The sequence below is a fragment of the Solanum tuberosum genome, unplaced genomic scaffold (assembly GCF_000226075.1).
Source record: "Solanum tuberosum cultivar DM 1-3 516 R44 unplaced genomic scaffold, SolTub_3.0 scf00157, whole genome shotgun sequence".
Lineage (NCBI taxonomy): Eukaryota > Viridiplantae > Streptophyta > Magnoliopsida > Solanales > Solanaceae > Solanum > Solanum tuberosum.
This window is the reverse complement of record NW_006239084.1, coordinates 1274436-1293831: the sequence shown is the minus strand read 5'-3', so window position 1 is coordinate 1293831 and position 19396 is coordinate 1274436. Positions and strand designations below refer to the sequence as shown.

The 19396-nt window shown below is 30.7% G+C and overlaps 1 pseudogene; it reads right to left on the bottom strand.

Annotated features, from left to right (window-relative positions):
• Nucleotides 1-9389, bottom strand: part of LOC102599618 (protein OBERON 3-like) — a 16423-nt pseudogene extending 7034 nt beyond the window's left edge.
• Between the last annotated feature and the right edge of the window lie 10007 nt (nt 9390-19396).

The following is a 19396-nucleotide window of genomic DNA, read 5'->3' as shown; positions in this document are numbered from 1 at the left end:
TCAAACCAAACATTGAATTGAATAATATTAAGTTTTATATGGAAAAAATAAATCAAATCAAACATTATAACTTGAAGGTATTCCAAAGACTTGTAATCATTCACCAACCATTTACTATATAAAAAGTTGCAACAAGAAAACAAAGTAACTGTCATAATTACTTGAGAAATAAGCAACTAAGAGATTAGGTTATACCCATAGCTTTTTGGAATGAACATTCTCCAAGATCTTAAGCTCTTCCAAGCACAGCTTGGAGAGTTTTCATAAACATTTTCTGCTTCTTTGATCCATAGAAAATCGACCTCATCTTTCTTCGATCGTTTCACTAACCATTCATCTTCAATCGTTTTGCTAGCAATGAAAAAAGTGTTAACATCAATTGGACATGGATCAACAAAGCCTCGTATCTTTTCATTCGCTTGAAGAGCTTATGTCATAAAATGAGGATTTGAGAATAAGAGAGCAATACTTGAAAATTAATCAACCTCTAATTCTTCTTAATTCATAGAGGTTAAAGAAGAGCAATACTTGAAACATCAGACAAGGTTCAATTTTTGTTTTCTTGAAAACCTCATTTTCAGCCTCTCTTTTAGACAAATATTCACTTTCTCAACAAATCCTTCCCAAGATTATCCTTTCTTGAAAACCTAATTTGGAATTTTCACAAAGATGGCCTAAAGTCTCAATCTTTTCCATTTCTATGTTGATTTTGTTAGGATTTTACCCTGATTTTCTTACCATATTTGAGTTTTAGAGCTCGTTTGGATTGACTTAAAAAAAAGTAGATTGACTTAAAAAAGAAGAAGTAGATTTTAAGTAAAAAATAAAAGTCAAACTTAAATAACATTTAAGTTAAAAATAAAAAGTAAGAAGATACCTACTTTTGATTTTTGACTTATTTTAAGTCATTTTAAACTTATTTTAAGTTATTTGTAACATTATCAAACACTTACTAACTTATTTTAAGTTATTTTTTACTTATTTTAAATTATTTTTATATTTGTCAAACACTTCCAAAAGTTAAAAACTGATTTAAAAGTAGGTTTGACCAACTTTTAAGACAATCCAAATACCGTCTTAATCTTCCTTGGAAGGAAACTCAAAGCATTACCATAAATGCTTTTACTTTTCCTGAAAAAAATAATAATTATATTTCATATTTGGTTATTCTTTCTTTAGAAGAAAAGTTTAAAATTCTATAAACTGAAGACTCCTCTTCTCATACCAAGAATACAAGAACATCTACAATGTAGATATTTAAGAGTTTTGTTTATGGGAGATTTTTCTCTCAACAATTTTAACATTTTTTTAATTAGTTTTTCATATGTATGCCGGTTGGCTAAACTATATAATAATATTATGTTTTTATTATAAGTTTTTGTCACCTAATTTATCACTGTCTTGATTTGCAATTGTAAGCTTTCATATGACGCCCTAATTCTTACGTACCCAAAGTACCCAACAAATTTCTCAAGAAAATTAATACCCTTTTCTTGACTCTCTATATTCTTTACATTTTTTCATCAGATTTACTATTGCAGTTGTTTTCACTTGAATTACTTTATATCTCTCAATTTTGGATTAAAAATCAAACTCTCCTCAACTTTGAATGATATTTATGTCTATTTTATTTTTGACATTTTTTATATTATTAGATACAAAAGTCCATACAAGTACGGGCCCAATAAATATTAGTTTAGTGATTTTAATTTATGTTACATAAACAAAATTAGAAGATTCAATTAAATTTTTAAATATTTTTGTTGTCAATTATTTCTATTATATTTTTCGTACTTTTCAAATAATATTTGTGGCATACATATATGATATTTTGAGAGTTGATTAATTTTTAAAAATATTTTAAGTCATTAATTATTGTGATTTATGTGGTACATGTGAAATTTTGAGAGTCAATCAATTTTTTAATATATATATATTTTAAGTACATAATTTTATATATGTTATTTTCCTTATCCCAATTTATGCGGCACATGTTAAATTTTGAGAGTTAATCAAATTTTTAATATGTTTTTAAATTTTAAATACTTTAAGTTGTCATTAATAGTACTCTTAATGTAATTTTCAAATAATATATGTTACTCCATTTGTCCCAATTTATGTGGCACGTGTGAGATTTTGAGAGTTAATCACATTTTAATATATTTTTCAAATATTTTAAGTTGTTAATTATTGTGATTTATGGTACTCTTAATGTAATTTTCAAATAATATATGCTACTCCCTCAGTACCAATTAGCAGTACTAATTTCGAGAATTAAACAAATTTATAATATTTTAAGTTGATGTTTCATACAATTTTTGTAAATACATACCATATAAAAAGAAAAATATAAAAATAAAAATAAATTAAAACGGATAAAATACGAAATATAAATAGAGGAAGTTGAGAAGAAGGGAAAACCGGTCAATTGATTAGTTGACCCGCTGACCCTTAGCTCCTCAACATTCACACTTATAATATATAGTAATATAGAATATTTTATTTTTTATTTTAGATATTTATAAATTAGGAGTATTATTTAAGTTCATTAAAATTATAAGTATAATAATGTTATAAAATATAAGCTCAGAACAATATAATACAAAGAGAAGAAGACAAGATATGAAGATGAAGAAGATGACTTTTTTTCTTATTCAATTGTGTCATACAATGGTGAATGATATCTCTATTTATAGGTTGAGATATCACTCCAAAGTTCACCATGTTCAATGCTCAAACTAGTAGATACATTGTTATCCACATTTTTATCCAAAAAAAAGGGGTTCATATCATCTAGGAAATATACATACATGAATTTGGTAGTTCATGAATAAACAAAATGGACAATCCACTATTCAATGAATTTATAACACTCCCCCTTGGGTGTCCATACATAATGTGTCTCATTAAAACCTTACTAGGAAAAACCCTGTGGGAAAAAAATTATAGTGAAGGAAAGAGAGTACATGTATCTTTTGATATGCATTATTTGTTGCCTCATTAAAACCCTTGCTAGGAAAATCCAGTGGGACAAAACCTCGATCAAGGAAAAAAGAGTGCAACACATATTATTCTCCCCCTGATTAAAACATCACTTAATTTCTTGTGATGATGTCATCTAATCTTATATATCAACTTCTCAAATATTGATAGTGTCTTTGTGATCAAATCGCATTCACGAATATGTTGTATGATTGAACTCATCTTGATATATCATTTTTTGGTTTCATGGATATGACGAGGCTTTGAGTTTAGCCGAATACATTCTTGAAAATCACTCTATTCGTGACCTCGTTATTGAAGTATATTGCTCATTCAACTTGTTCATAGCAACAATTATCTTGTGAACACTTTCATTTGCAGTTGATTATCTTGTAAAATAACTTCAAATAAATGTTCTTGGTGTCATTTCAACGTCTTCTTGTTGGAGAGGAGCACAATCTTGTCAATAAACTCACTGCAAAATATTTGATCATATATAGCAAGGTTCATTAGTGCCTCCAATTGACTGATACGTGGAGTTTCATCACCAAGAAGCTCTTTATCCTTCTCTTGAGATCAAAATGAATCTTTATTTATGTCAAGCGATCTCATAATCATTGGGATACTCAATAAATGTGATTTATCATATAAAATCGCATAAAAACTTTTCTGTGTATGTTGATTGATGAACAAATATTTCATTTGTCAAATTCTCAATCTACAGGTCAAGACAAAAATTTGTCTTTCCAGAATCTATTCATTTTAGATTCCCTTCTAAAACCCTCAATAGCTTTTGAAAGCTCTTTAAGAGTGCTAATAATGTTCAAGTTATCAACATACACAACAAATTCAGATCCTGGCATTTTCATAAAAATGCAAGGACAATTAGGGTCATTTTTTCTATACCCTATCTTTCTTGATTATTTCAATCCATATAAGAATTCTTGAAGTTTTATTGAAAAAGTTTCTTTCAAACTTTTATATGTTTCAGACACCTTGATTGCTTTAAGGTTTTTTATATAACCTTCAATATTATTTAGTTAGACATGATAATTATTCATTATATGCATTCAAGTTTTTATATATTGCAGATCAAAACAAATCTCATTGCATCCACCATAGGAGAAAACGTCTGCAATAATGTCATAATTTCTGCGACAAACCTTTATTCCCCAAGACACAAGCCGTACTTTATATCTTACGGTTATACTATCGCATAATAATTTATTTATATCACACTGACATTATACCTTGATTTATGGACTATCAATCCAAAAACATCATTTTTCTAAGTGAAATAAAATATACTTGAATTATGTATTTTCCTTGGCCAATCATTTATCTGTCCACACTATATGACAAATTTGAATTCAAGATCCTCGTCACCATTTATATCATTGAGCGCTACTTCATATCAAAGATACCGTCGATCGATTATTTGATATCGATTCCAATATGACATAACTTATCAAGATCTCTTCATTTCTCATCATTTTTCAGGTACTTGAACCTTTTTCAAGGTTTTATGAAAGGTTATGTCATGGTGCTCTTTTATAGCACTTGCCTTATTATCATGACCAACTTGATCATTTGCTCCTCTCCTTCTTCAAGGAGTTTTACATTGGAACCGATTGGTCTATTACGCTCCAGGGGTATCATAGACTCTGTCCTTCAAGGACTTCTCATTGGAGCATTTACAGCTGAATTATAGCATAGGGTCAGTAAATTCATCTGGCAATAAATTTGCACCATTAAGCAAAAGAATTATCCCTTGAACTTCAAGTTCACACAATTATACCAGGATCTCAGACGGGCGGTAGTCTGCGCGGTCATCTTCAATCTAGCTTGTTAACATCCGAATTCAGAAATCCGAATCGAAATACATACAAATTCTTATATAGTTTAATGACTGTATGGAAGGATCTAATCCTTTTACCCAAGCAAAGAGTCTGTCGAGATTCAAATACGTATTGTTTGTGAGCTCATGTGTCTAGCAGTTCTAATCGGGTATAAGGCGCCCTTTTACTCCTTATCGGGCTGAGACCACGGCTGGCTAGATGGAGTCACTAAGACAAAGCCACAAACTTGTTGTATTGAATCTGACTGTACGACCATCTCGGAACCAAGTCAAGAAACCATATATAAATTTATTCATATTTAGATAAAGTCTAGATCTTTCATGGTAGATATAAACAAATATATTTGTTCTATTTGTTGCATTTAACAAATGTGTTCTTGGTGATATAGATTATTAAGGTCTGGAGAAACCTTAACCCATTCTCTGTATAACTTGAGAAACAGATCGGGCAAATTTTTTATTGTTGGCCCGTGGTATGACCACCAGTTTAAAAACCAATTTGGAATAGGATTAGCAAGTATCTTTGCACATACTTTAATGAACCAAGTATGTTTGTGTCTCTCGTTATTATAACAGAGAACTTTATTAAAACCTGAATATAGTTTCAATATGTAAATTTCATAGAGACTTTTAAGGCTAATCTGCCTTTCTATCATCGAGGAAATACCCCAATCTTCAATAGGAATGATTTGTTTTATAATCATTTTGGAGAAGTTATAAACATTCTCACTGGTATTATAACTTGAAAAGTGCTGAAATTCAACACCTGTGCTTATTAGCAAAGTGTCATAATATGACCGAGTTTTGTATGACTCACCCGTGAAATAAAGTCCATTAAGTAAATATAGTTGGAATATTTTCCATGTTTCTTCTTTTCTTTGTATCTCAGAGTTTTCCAAGAGAAATACCATTTCTCTTTTTTCTACCTTTCCGTATGATTTGATATCATCAACATCATCTTTAGCTATTAAGGCAAAGGTATCACTTTGCTTTTGTGATAAATATGCATGTAGTTGGGCATATAAAGAATTATTTTCTGGAATATCTTCCAGATGTACCGATGAAGTTGCCTCTTGAGCTTTTGAGTTTAAATTAAATAAACTCATTCCTCTTCTCTGTATAATTGGAGAGTTGGATGAAGATCCGTATGACGACCTTGATGAACTTGGGGAGTATCTTCCGCTTCCTCATGGGTTATTTCCCTTTCCTCGATCCTTAGTTACCCAAGGGGGTTCCATTCTGCAAACAAAACAACGAGATTTATTCCCAAGAAGTGTCATAATAAATATTGGATTCTTCCATTAATAGAAAAAGGTCCATTACCATTCCATCTATAATTTTCCAGCAAATTAGTTCTTTCATGTCTCTATTGAGAGGAAGAACTTTTAATATTGTAATCAATCTTTTTTTTGTAAAAAAAAGGGAGATTGGAACATCACCATTTTCTGAGTTGCTAATACTGTTACTCATTTTGAAGATATTCTCTAGATAGGAAGTCCGGGAGAGAGTTATCACTTCCCTTCTTATAAAGGATTTCAAAATCTAAAGGAGCTAGATGTGTTTGCCACCTGGCGAACATTAATTTTGAAGCATCATGTTTAAAATCTTTATCAAACATATATTTCACAGATTGCGCATCTGTTTTTATTAAAAAAATTTGGTTATATAAATTATCTTGAAATTTTAAAACGCATTTTACGATAGTTAACATTTCATGAGTTACCGTCGCATACTTTTTTTGAGCATCGCTCCATTTTCCAGAATGAAACCGAATTAGATATTCAGTCTTATCATGAGGATTGATTTGTTTTAATATTATTCCATAGCCAATGTTAGACGCATATGTATCTACAATCTTCTGCCAACCTGGGTTAGCTAGAGTTAGACAAGGTAAGGATTTAACATGAAGTTTAATATTTTTTACCGAATTGGTGAGACTATTAGTCCAAGGTGTTTTGTGATCCTTTTTTAGACTTTCATATAGCGGGGCTATATCACGAGATAACTTTTTGTAAAAGGGGGAAATATAATTTAAGCTTCCCAAGAATCTCTGTAATTGTGTCTTATCTGTAATAATATCGGGAAATTTTGACGCAAAATCAATCGATCGTTGAATAAGGGTAATCTTCCCCTGACAGATAAGATGTCCTAAAAATCTTACTTCAGATTGAAATAAACTCATTTTTGGTTTAGAAATTACCAAATCATTTTGTATAACTATTTTCTTGAAAATATCCAAGTGTTTAATATGTATTTCAAGAGTTTTTGAATAAACCAAAATATCATCAATATAAACTATGATGAAGTCCAGATATGGGTTGAAAATATCATTCATAATTTTTTGAAATTCAGAAGGAGCATTTTTAACCCAAATGGCATAACATTCCATTTGTATTGTTTGAACGGGACATTAAAAATAGTTCTATAAGAGTGCTCTTTAAATATCTGAATTTGCCAATAACCTGATTTTAAATCAAATTTAGAAAATATATTGGCGTCATATAATCTTGACAATAAATCTTTTTTGTTTGGAATAGGATACCTGATCCATTTCAAATATTTGTTCAAAGGTTAATAATTTATAACTAACCTGGGAACACCGCGTTCCTTTTCAGCTGCATTATTGACATAAAATGTAGTACAAGACCAAGGAGATTTAGAATGTTTTATTAAACCCTTTTGTAATAAATTATCAATTTCTTTCATGCAGAATTCAATCAATTCAGCGTTCATCTGGCAAGGGCGTGATTTAGTAGGAATATTATCCTCAGAGAAATTATCTTCATATGGAAGAGTCACAATATGCTTTTTTCGATTCCAAAAAGCACTAGGATGATCGGCACAAATATCAATGGTCATTTGTTCGGAAATCAGTTTAATTTTTTCCTGTACTTTATGAGATTTTAAAGTGTCGAATATATTCATACTAAATATTTCAAGTTGTAAGGAGTCAACATGCTTTTGTTTCATATTAATTAAAGCATTAATATCACGAGAAATAGGACCAGTGATAAAGGTATAACTAATATCTCTATCTTTATAAATAGCAGAAAAACCCTTAGCTGTGATGCTGGTGAAAGGGTAAATGGCATTTATAAATGGAGTTCCAAGTATAATTGGAGGATATAACTGATTTTTAACCAAAAAGAAGAAATGAGGAATGCAAACTTTATTTTGGCAAATACGCATATTAGGCAATTCATACTTTATATCTAAAGCATGTCCAGAAGCAGATTTGACCATATGAGTAATTTTTTCAAAGAATTTGGTAGGTACAAGACCTTCTTGAATACAACTAACATCAGCTCCACTATCTATCATAGCAATGTCAGTTATAGAAAAATATTATCAATTAATATAGTACATTTAATATACCATTTATGGGCTGTAATAATCTGCATCATTCCTAAAAACATGTTTTGTTTAGGATCAATATTAATAGATTTTACAAGAATATTTTCTTCAACAATATTTTTACCCTAGATATTAGCAGACTCAATCTGAGTAAGGCGGTGATCACAAATAATCCGATTTTGTTTAAGAGATTTGATCTCTTGTTTTAGCTGTTGAATCTCTCCTTTTAGGTCATCAAAAAAAGTATCACGAATAACAATATGATGTTTAGAAAGTCTATTATTGACTTCAGATAACGAATAAGAAGTGGAATATTTAAACTCATTTTTTGATTTTTTTCAACAGCATTAGAAGAGCTAACCTTATTACTAACAGCAAGCTGAATAATCTTTTCACGCAACGTATTATCAGTAACTTCCTTTAAAAGCTCTATCTACATTATCAGAAGTAATAGTATTAATATTCATATCTTCAAATTGAGATTGTAATTTATAAATTTCATCATTTTCACAAGAGCAGATATCACCTCTACATTTACAAGCATCTATAGTTGCTGACTGAGTATTACCAGATGTTTCAAGTTTATTAGTTTCAGAACATGATTCAGAATAATCATCATAATCTAACTCAGAACCATAGGTGTATAATAAACTACAAATCTTATCGTGCATATCTTTCTCTAACTCTAGGGTTTTAAACTTTTCAAGCCTACAATTTGGTGCTATATGCCCAAATTTGCCACATTTATAACACTTAATTTTGTGAATTCTCGCCTAGATCTATTCTGGGTAAATCTACTAGATTTACGATGAGCTCTCCGTTCTTCCCGTTCTTCCCTAGATCTTATTCTAGATCTTTTTCTCCTATGAGGTTTATCGTGATTAGAGTTTCTAGAATCTCTATGTTTGGTTTGTTTTCCTGAATCTGGTAAACCAAACTGGGTGCAAAAGTCTCCAAACTGAGATCTTTCTCTAAGCTTATCAATTTTTAACAGCCTATAGAGCTTTAATTCATTGCACAAATTAATACCATCTTGAGTGCAAGCTCCTATAAGCTTACCATAGGTATAAGTGCCATAAGGAATAGCACCTTGTGAAATACGTAGAGTTTTCTTAACTCTTTCTGCAAATAATGGAGGTAAGCCATCTATAAACTTGGCTTTCCAATGCTCAAGACCATTTTCTGGTAGTTCCATCACTCGACTTAGATAAGTATCTTTATACCGTCGGAATTCTCCTAAATGTCTATATCGAAGACCGTTTAACAAAGAACGAACAATTTCATATTGATTGGTAAATCTACCATTAAAATGTTCGAGAATAGTTAAGACTAGGGTATAAACAACGTCTTCTCTTTTTGTTACTAAGGCAAATCCTAGATTAGCAATACCTTCATTTAGCAGCCTTAGCATTAATTACAACTGCTTTTGCCTCAATACTCATATAATTATCCCACCAGCCTCTAAGTTGGCCAGTAAAACCTGCAATTATCATCTTGCAAATAGTTCTATCGGTGTTAGTAACACTCTTACAAATACTAGCATACATAAGCATTCTTTGAACAAGTATGGTTAATTGTCTATCAGTTAAACTGTCGAGATTCCATTCATAAATCTCACTTCCACTATAAGAAGTATGGGTTTGGTTTCAATCACGTTCTTCTATAAGAACATCTTGAGGAGTTGGACGGGGATAATAATAAGTTTGCATACTAGGTTGATGAGCATATTTACCATTATTCCTTTTGCGATAACCACGAAGTTTATTAATTTATATTTCAACTTGATTTTTAAAATCAAAAGTGATTTCTATCTCATCTGCGAAATCTTGAGATAAACTAATGAGTTTCGCCCCAAATTGAGAAAACTTTTTATCAAGAAGATTCTCAAGATCATAAAGTGGTTTAAAGATAAAATCCTGAATCTCAGGAGGTCTCTGAATAGGTACATCAGGTTGTTTTGACGTAGAAACCTGTTTAAAAGGTTTTAAATCATTTTTAATTTGACCAATTAAAATTATCAAATCATCTAATTTCTTATCGAGAGAACTAATATGTTCTCCTAAAACTTTCACATAAAGACCTAGATAGTTGTTTTGAGAAATGAGATTATTAATCTCGTTAATACTTATCGTAGCCACAACATTTTCAATAAACTTTTGGAAAGCAGTGAAGGTGATACCTGTATTATTAGAAAGTATAAATGGTGCTTGAGGTGGATAGATAGCTTTAATAATATTACCTGATTCATCTTTATAAGATCGTCAAGAACTTTGATGAATAAAGTAAATAAGTGGTTATAAACCAAGGTACGAAGAACATAATATGATTATGCAAATCACAAGTCTCATAAAATTCTTGTGAAATATTATGCAAATCCTCTGTGCTGTAAGTGTCAAAAAACCATGTTTTAAACTGGCTCCATTTATCACTTGCAAATTCGTTTTGAATATACTTTCTTGCCAGTGAACCTGGACTAAAATCGATTTGGTGTACATTCATCATTAAGTATCATTAAGATTGAAATCCATTTCGGATGCAGAAGGAATATCCTTATCAGAAATATCAGACGATTTATCATTTGTTTGAACAATGTTTAATCGAGGATTAATTTTAATTTTATTTTATCTGTAGATATAACAAAAGATAAAGTATGTAAAGAGGCAGCACGATTTCGAGCAGGACCATATAATGGCTCAATTGGAGAAATAAGTTGTATAGCAAGAAATCTTCTATCGGAAAACGAATGTCTATTATAAGGAACACTCTTTTCATCAAATTGAATACAAATCTTACCATCAGAATTTTGCGTAATATGGGAATATTCTATTATTATTATTATTATTATTATTATTATTATTATTATTATTATTATTATTATTATTATTATTATTATTATTATTATTATTATTATTATTATTATTATTATTATTATTATTATTATTATTATTATTATTATTATTATTATTATTATTATTATTATTATTATTATTATTATTATTATTATTATTATTATTATTATTATTATTATTATTATTATTATTATTATTATTATTATTATTATTATTATTATTATTATTATTATTATTATTATTATTATTATTATTATTATTATTATTATTATTATTATTATTATTATTATTATTATTATTATTATTATTATTATTATTATTATTATTATTATTATTATTATTATTATTATTATTATTATTATTATTATTATTATTATTATTATTATTATTATTATTATTATTATTATTATTATTATTATTATTATTATTATTATTATTAATATTATTATTATTATTATTATTATTACCACGGGCCAACAATAAAAAATTTGCCCGATCAGTTTAACTCCTTAGTGGGCTGAGACCACGGCTGGCTAGACGGAGTCACTAAGACTATACTTGGAACTCCATTTATAAATGCTATTTATCCTCTCATCAGCATCACAACTAAGGGTTTTTCTGCTACTGATAAAGATAGGTTCTTCGTACCTTGGTTTATAACCACTTATTTACCTTTATTCATCAAAGTTCTTCAACGGTCTTAACTCATTTTTTGTTTAGAAATTACCAAACCATTTTGTATAGCTATTTTCTTGAATATGTTTAGATGTTTAATATGCATTTCAAGAGTTTTTGAATAAACCAAAATATCATCAGTATAAACAATGATAAAATTCAAATATGGGTTAAAAATATCATTCATAATTTTATCATCAAATATAAACAATGATAAAATTCAAATATTGGTTAAAAATATCATTCATAATTTTTTGGAATTCAGAAGGAGCATTTTTCAAACCAAATGACATAACATTCCATTCATGGAGCCAGTTTAAAACTTGGTTTTTTGACCCTTACAACACAGAGGATTTGCATAATATTTCGCAAGAATTTTATGAGACTTGTGCTTTGCATAATCATATTACGTTCTTCGTACCTTGGTTTATTTGCAATTATCTTTGACTGATTCTAATATATTAGATGCTTTAACTTTGAATGTTAAAACGCATGGTTATAATTATGCACCTGGATCTGAATTTCTCTGAGGATGATATTCCTACTAAATCACGCCAAATCCAAGTAGTAGGAAAATTAATTTCTTCCCATTTTATGGGTCTTCTAGTAGTGACTTTAGACTTGCTTTTTTCGATTCCAGAAAGCACTAGGATGATCACCACAAATATCAATGGCCATTTTTTTGGAAATTATTTTAATTTTTTCCTGCACTTTTGTACATTTTAAAGTGTCGAATATATTCATACTAGATCGGAGAAATAGAGAAAATAGGAGAAAGTAGTAATAGCGGGTCCCCTATGCGGGTCCTAGAACAGTATATCTACTGTTGCAACAGTGTTTCTACTGTTGGTAATGCTTATTTGCTAAATCTTATTTTTAAGCTTTGAAAGGAAATCTTCTGCTTTCTTCAGTGTGTCTTCTGAAACTAGCCCTTCTGATTCATATGGCTGGGCCTCGTGAGTATCATCACTTGTTTCATTGGGCATAGATGAGTCTAATTTTGTGTAGTGCGTGATATTAAGAAGAAGGGTTTTCTTGACTTCTTCCAAATAATTATTAATCATTTCATTTTGGTCTCGATTGAGAGGAAGAACTTTTAATATTGTAATCAATCTTTTTTCTGTAAAGAAAAGGGAGATGGCAACATCACCATTTTCTGAGTTGCTAATACTGTTACTCATTTTGAAGATATTCTCTAGATAGGAAGTCTGGGAGAGAGTTATCACTTCCCTTCTTATAAAGGATTTCAAAATCAAAAGGAGCTAGATGTGCTTGCCACATGGCGAACATTAATTTTGAAGCATCATGGTTAAAATCTTTATCAAACATATATTTCACAAATCGCGCATCTGTTTTTATTAAAAAATTTTGCTTATATAATCATCTTGAAATTTTAAAACGCATTTCACGATAGTTAACATTTCATGAGCTACCGTAGCATATTTTTTCTGAGCATCGCTCCATTTTCCGGAATGAGACTGAATTAGATATTCAGTCTTATCATGAGGATTGATTTGTTTTAATATTCCTCCATAGCCAATGTTAGACGCATCTGTCTCTACAATCTTCTGCCAACCTGGGTTAGCTAGAGTTAAACAAAGTAAGGATTTAACATGAAGTTTAATATTTTTTACCAAATTGGTGAGACTATTAGTCCAAGGTGTTTTATGATCCTTTTTTAGCCTTTCGTATAACGGGGCTATATAACGAGATAATTTTTTGTAAAAGGGGGGAAATATAATTTTAAGCTTCCCAAGAATCTCTGTAATTGCGTCCTATCTGTAATAACATCAGGAATTTTGACGCAAAATCAATCGATCATCTATGCGTAGTGAAACAAGTGATGATACTCACGAGGTCCAGCCATATAAGTCGGAAGGGCCAGTTTCAGAAGACACACTGAAGAAAGCAGAAGATTTCCTTTCAAAGCTTTCGGCATAGATATATTCTCTTAATCATAGATTTAGGAGATACTAATACTAAGAGTACTCCTCTCTGTATAATTGGAGAGTTGGATGAATATCCGTATGACGACCTTGATGAACTTGGGGAGTATCTTCCCCTTCCTCGTGGGTTATTTCCCTTTCCTCGACCCTTAGTTATCCAAGGGGGTTCCGTTCTGCAAACAAAACATCGAGATTTATTCCCAATAAGCGTCATAATAGATATTGGATTCTTCCATTGATAGGAAAAGGTCCATCACCATTCCATCTATAATTTTCCAGCAGATTAGTTCTTTCATGTCTCAATTGAGAGGAAGACAACGAAACCAGGATCTCCGAAGATGGGCGGTAGTCCGCGCGGTCTTCTTCAATCTAGCTTGTTAACATCCAAATTCAAGGAAGAAATCTAAATCGAAATACATAAAAATTTTTATATAGTTTAATGACTGTATGGAAGGACCTAGTCCTTTTACCCAAGCAAAGGGTCTATCGAGATTCAAATACGTATTGTTAATGAGCCCATGTGTCTAGCAGTTCTAATCGGGTATAAAGCGCCCTTTTAACTCCTTACCGAGCTGAGACTACTGCTGGCTAGACGGAGTCACTAAGACAAAGCCACTAACTTGTTGTATTGAATTTGACTGTACCACCATCTCGGAACCAAGTCAAGAAACCATATATAAATTTATTCATATTTAGATAAAGTCTAGATCTTTCATGGTAGATATAGAAGTGAAGTTAGTTATCCGACATAGATATATTATTTTAGCCAGACATAGTCACAACTTAGATCGGAGAAGTAGAGAAAGTAAGAGAAAGGAAGAATTAAAGAAAGTACCTTGTGGCCAAACACCAGGGCCTATGAAAATACTTGATATTATTCAAACTCCGGTACTCCGGCAAACTTACAACTTACAATATAGTCTAAGAAAGTAAGGGAGAGATCAAAAGAAAGAGAGAGGGTTTTTTTAGAACCTGCCTCTTACAAAACAAAACAAACTTATTTATAGAAACTAAAAAGCATCTAGGAATAGTAATAGCAGGTCCCCTATGCGGGTCCTAGAACAATATATATACTGTTGCAACAGTGTTTCTACTGTTGGTAATGCTTATCTGCTAAATCTTATTTTTTAAGCTTTGAAAGGAAATCTTCTGCTTTCTTCAGTGTGTCTTCTAAAACTGGCCCTTCCGACTCTTATGGCTGGGCCTCGTGAGTATCATCAATTGTTTCACTGCGCATAGATGAGTCTGATTTTGCGTAGTGCGTGATATTAAGAAGAAGGTTTTTCTTGACTTCTTCCAAATAATTATTAATCATTTCATTTTGATCTCCATCTTGGTTAGAAATTCTTCTAGCCATATGTTTAACCGAAGTGTCAGCAATTATTCATTTATGAGGAATTGATTTATAATCTTGAATTGTCTTGAAAATCAAGTCCAATAGTTCTTGTCCGTATAAAATTTTTGTTTGGGGGTCCATTTTCATTAATTTATCCCAGAAATTGTTGTAATAAGTCCGATATAATCAGGGGATTTGTTCTTCAGTGAAATCCACTTCTGGAGCCCATTTATGAATCCAGGGAACAGAAAATTCTAGAAAGAAATATATTTGTTCTATTTGTTGCATGTAATAAATGTGTTCTTGGTGATATAGATTGTTAAGGTCTAGAGAAACCTTAACCCATTCTCTGTATAACTTGAGAAACGGATCGGGCAAAATTTTTATTATTGGCCCGTGGTATGACCACCAGTTTAAAAACCAATTTGGAATGGGATTAGTAAATATCTTTGCACATACTTTAATGAACCAAGTATGTTTGTGTCTCTCGTTATTATAATAGAGAACTTTATTAAAAGCCTGAATATAGTCCCAATATGTAAATTTCATAGAGACTTTGGTAAGGCTAATTTGCCTTTCTGTCATTGAGGAAATACCCAATTTTCAATAGGAATGATTTGTTTTATAATCATTTTGGAGAAGTTATAAACATTCTCACTGGTATTATAACCTGAAAAGTGCTGAAATTCCACACCTGTGCTTATTAGCAGAGTTTCATAATATGACTGAGTTTTGTATGACTCACCCGTGAAATAAAGTCCATTAAGTAAATACCGTTGGAATATTTTCCATGGTTCTTCTTTTCTCTATATCTCAGAGTTTTCCAAGAGAAATATCATTTCTCTTTTTCTACCTTTTCGTATGATTTGATATCATCAACATCATCTTTAGCTATTGAGGCAAAGGTATCACTTTGCTTTTGTGATAAATATGCCTGTAGTTGGGCATATAATGGATTATTTTCTGGAATATCTTACGGATGTACCGATGAAATTGCCTCTTGAGCTTTTGAGTTTAAATTAAATAAACTCATTCCTCCTCTCTGTATAATTGGAGAGTTGGATGAAGATCCGTATGACGACCTTGATGAACTTGGGGAGTATCTTCCCCTTCCTCGTGGGTTATTTCCCTTTTCTCGACCGTTAGTTACCCAAGGGGGTTCCATTCTGCAAACAAAACATCGAGATTTATTCCCAATAAGCGTCATAATAAATATTGGATTCTTCCATTGATAGGAAAAGGTCCATCACCATTCCATCTATAATTTTCCAGCCGATTAGTTCTTTCATGTCTCGATTGAGAGGAAGAACTTTTAATATTGTAATCAATCTTTTTTCTGTAAAGAAAAGGGAGATGGCAACATCACCATTTTCTGAGTTGCTAATACTGTTACTCATTTTGAAGATATTCTCTAGATAGGAAGTCAGGGAGAGAGTTATCACTTCCCTTCTTATAAAGGATTTCAAAATCAAAAGGAGCTAGCTTTGCTTGCCACATGGCGAACATTAATTTTGAAGCATCATGTTTAAAATCTTTATCAAACATATATTTCACAGATTGCGCATATGTTTTTATTAAAAAAAATTGGTTATATAAATTATCTTGAAATTTTAAAACGCATTTCACGATAGTTAACATTTCATGAGCGATCGTAGCATATTATTTTTGAGCATCGCTCCATTTTCCGGAATGAATCCGAATTAGATATTCAGTCTTATCATGAGGATTGTTTTGTTTTAATATTCCTCCATAGCCAATGTTAGACGCATCTGTCTCTACAATCTTCTGCTAACCTGGGTTAGCTAGGGTTAAACAAGGTAAGAATTTAACACGAAGTTTAATATTTTTGACCAAATTGGTGAGACTATTAGTCCAAGGTGTTTTATGATCCATTTTTAGCCTTTCGTATAACAGGGCTATATCACGAGTTAAATTTTTGTAAAAGGGGGAAATATAATTTAAGCTTCCCAAGAATCTCTGTACTTGCGTCCTATATGTAATAACATCAGAAAATTTTGACACAAAATCAATCGATCGTTGAATAGGGATAACCTTCCCCTGACAAATAAGATTTCCTAAAAATATGACTTCAATTTGAAATAAACTCCTTTTTGGTTTAGAAATTACCAAACCTTTTTGTATAACTATTTTCTTGAAGATGTCTAGATGTTTAATATGCATTTCAAGAGTTTTTGAATAAACCAAAATATCATCAATATAAACAATGATAAAATTCAAATATGGGTTAAAAATATCATTCATAATTTTTTGGAATTCAGAAGGAGCATTTTTCAAACCAAATGGCATAACATTCCATTCATATTGTCCAAATGGGACATTTAAAGCAGTTCTATAAGAGTGCTCTTTAAATATTTGGATCTGCCAATAACCTTATTTAAATCAAATTTAGAAAATATATTGGCGTCATATAATCTTGACAATAAATCTATTTTATTTAGGATAGGATACCTAAGCCATTTCAAATATTTGTTCAAAGGTTTATAATTTATAACTAACCTGGGAACACCACGTTCTTTTTCAGCTGCATTATTGACATAAAATGTAGTACAAGACCAAGGAGATTTAGAAGGTTTTATCAAACCCTTTTGTAATAAATTATCAATTTCTTTCTTGCAGAAATCAACCAATTCGCCGTTCATCTGGCAAAGGCGTAATTTAGTAGGAATATTATCCTCAGATAAATTATCTTCATATGGAAGAGTCACAATATGCTTTTTTTCGATTCCAAAAAAGCACTAGGATGATCGGCACAAATATCAATGGTCATTTGTTCGAAAATCAGTTTTAATTTTTTCCTGTACTTTAGTAGATTTTAAAGTGTCGAATATATTCATACTAAATATTTCAAGTTGTAAGGAGTCAATATGCTTTTGTTTCATATTAATTAAAGCATTAATATCACGATAAATAGGATCAGTGGTAAAGGTATAACTAATATATCTATCTTTATAAATAGTAGAAAAACCTTTAGCTGGGATGATGGTGAAAGGGTAAATGGCATTTATAAATGGAGTTCCAAGTATAATTGGAGGATATAACTGATTTTTAACCAGAAAGAAGAAATGCGGAATGCAAACTTTATTTTGGCAAATACGCGTATTAGTCAATTTATACTTTATATCTAAAGCATGTCCAGAAGCAGATTTGACCATATGAGTAGTTTTTCAAAGAATTTGGTAGGTACAATACCTTCTTGAATACAACTAACATCAGCTCCACTATCGATCATAGCAATATCAGTTATAGAAAAAGTATTATCAATTAATATAGTACATTTAATATACCATTTATGGGCTGTAATAATCTGCATCATTCCTAAAAACATGTTTTGTTTAGGATCAATATTAATAGATTTTGCAAGAGTATTTTCTTCAACAATATTTTTACCCTAGATATTAGCAGACTCAATCTGAGTAAGGCGGTGATCACAAATAATCTGATTTTGTTTAAGAGATTTGATCTCTTGTTTTAGCTGTTTAATTTCTCCTTTTAGGTCATCAAAAGAAGTATCACAAATAACAACATGTTGTTTAGAAGTCTATTATTGTCTTCAGATAACGAATAAGAAGAAGAATATTCAAACTCATTTTTTGATTTTTCAACATCATTAGAAGAGCTAGCCTTATTATAAGCAGCAAGCTGAATAATCTTTTCACGCAACGTATTATCAATAACTTCCTTTAAAATCTCTATCACATTATCAGAAGTAATAGTTTTAATATTCATATCTTTAAATTGAGATTATAATTTATAAATTAATCATTTTCACAAGAGCAGATATCACCTCTACATTTACAAGCATCTATAGTTGCTGACTGAGTATTACCAGATGTTTCAGGATTATCAGTTTTGAAACCTAATTCAGAATAATCATCGTAATCTGACTCAGAACCAGAGGTGTATAATAAACTACAAATCTTATCGTGCATATCTTCCTCTAACTCTAGAGTTTTAAGCTTTTCAACCCTACAATTTGGTGCTATATGCCCAAATTTGCCACATTTATAACACTTAATTTTTGCGAGTTCTCGCCTAGATCTATTCTTGGTAAATCTATTAGATTTACGATGAGCTCTCTGTTCTTCCCTAGAACTTCTTCTAGATCTTTTTCGCCTATGAGGTTTATTGTGATTAGAGTCTCTATAATCTCTATGTTTGGTTTGTTTTCCTGAATCTAGTAAATCAACTGGGTGCAAAAATCTCCTAACTGAGATCTTTCTCTAAGCTTATGAATTTTTAACTGCCTAGAGAGCTTTAATTCATTGCACAAATTAATACCTTCTTGAGTGCAAGCTCCTATAAGCTTACCATAGGTATAAGTACCATAAGGAATAGCATCTTGTGCATTACGTAGAGTTTTCTTATCTGCAAATAA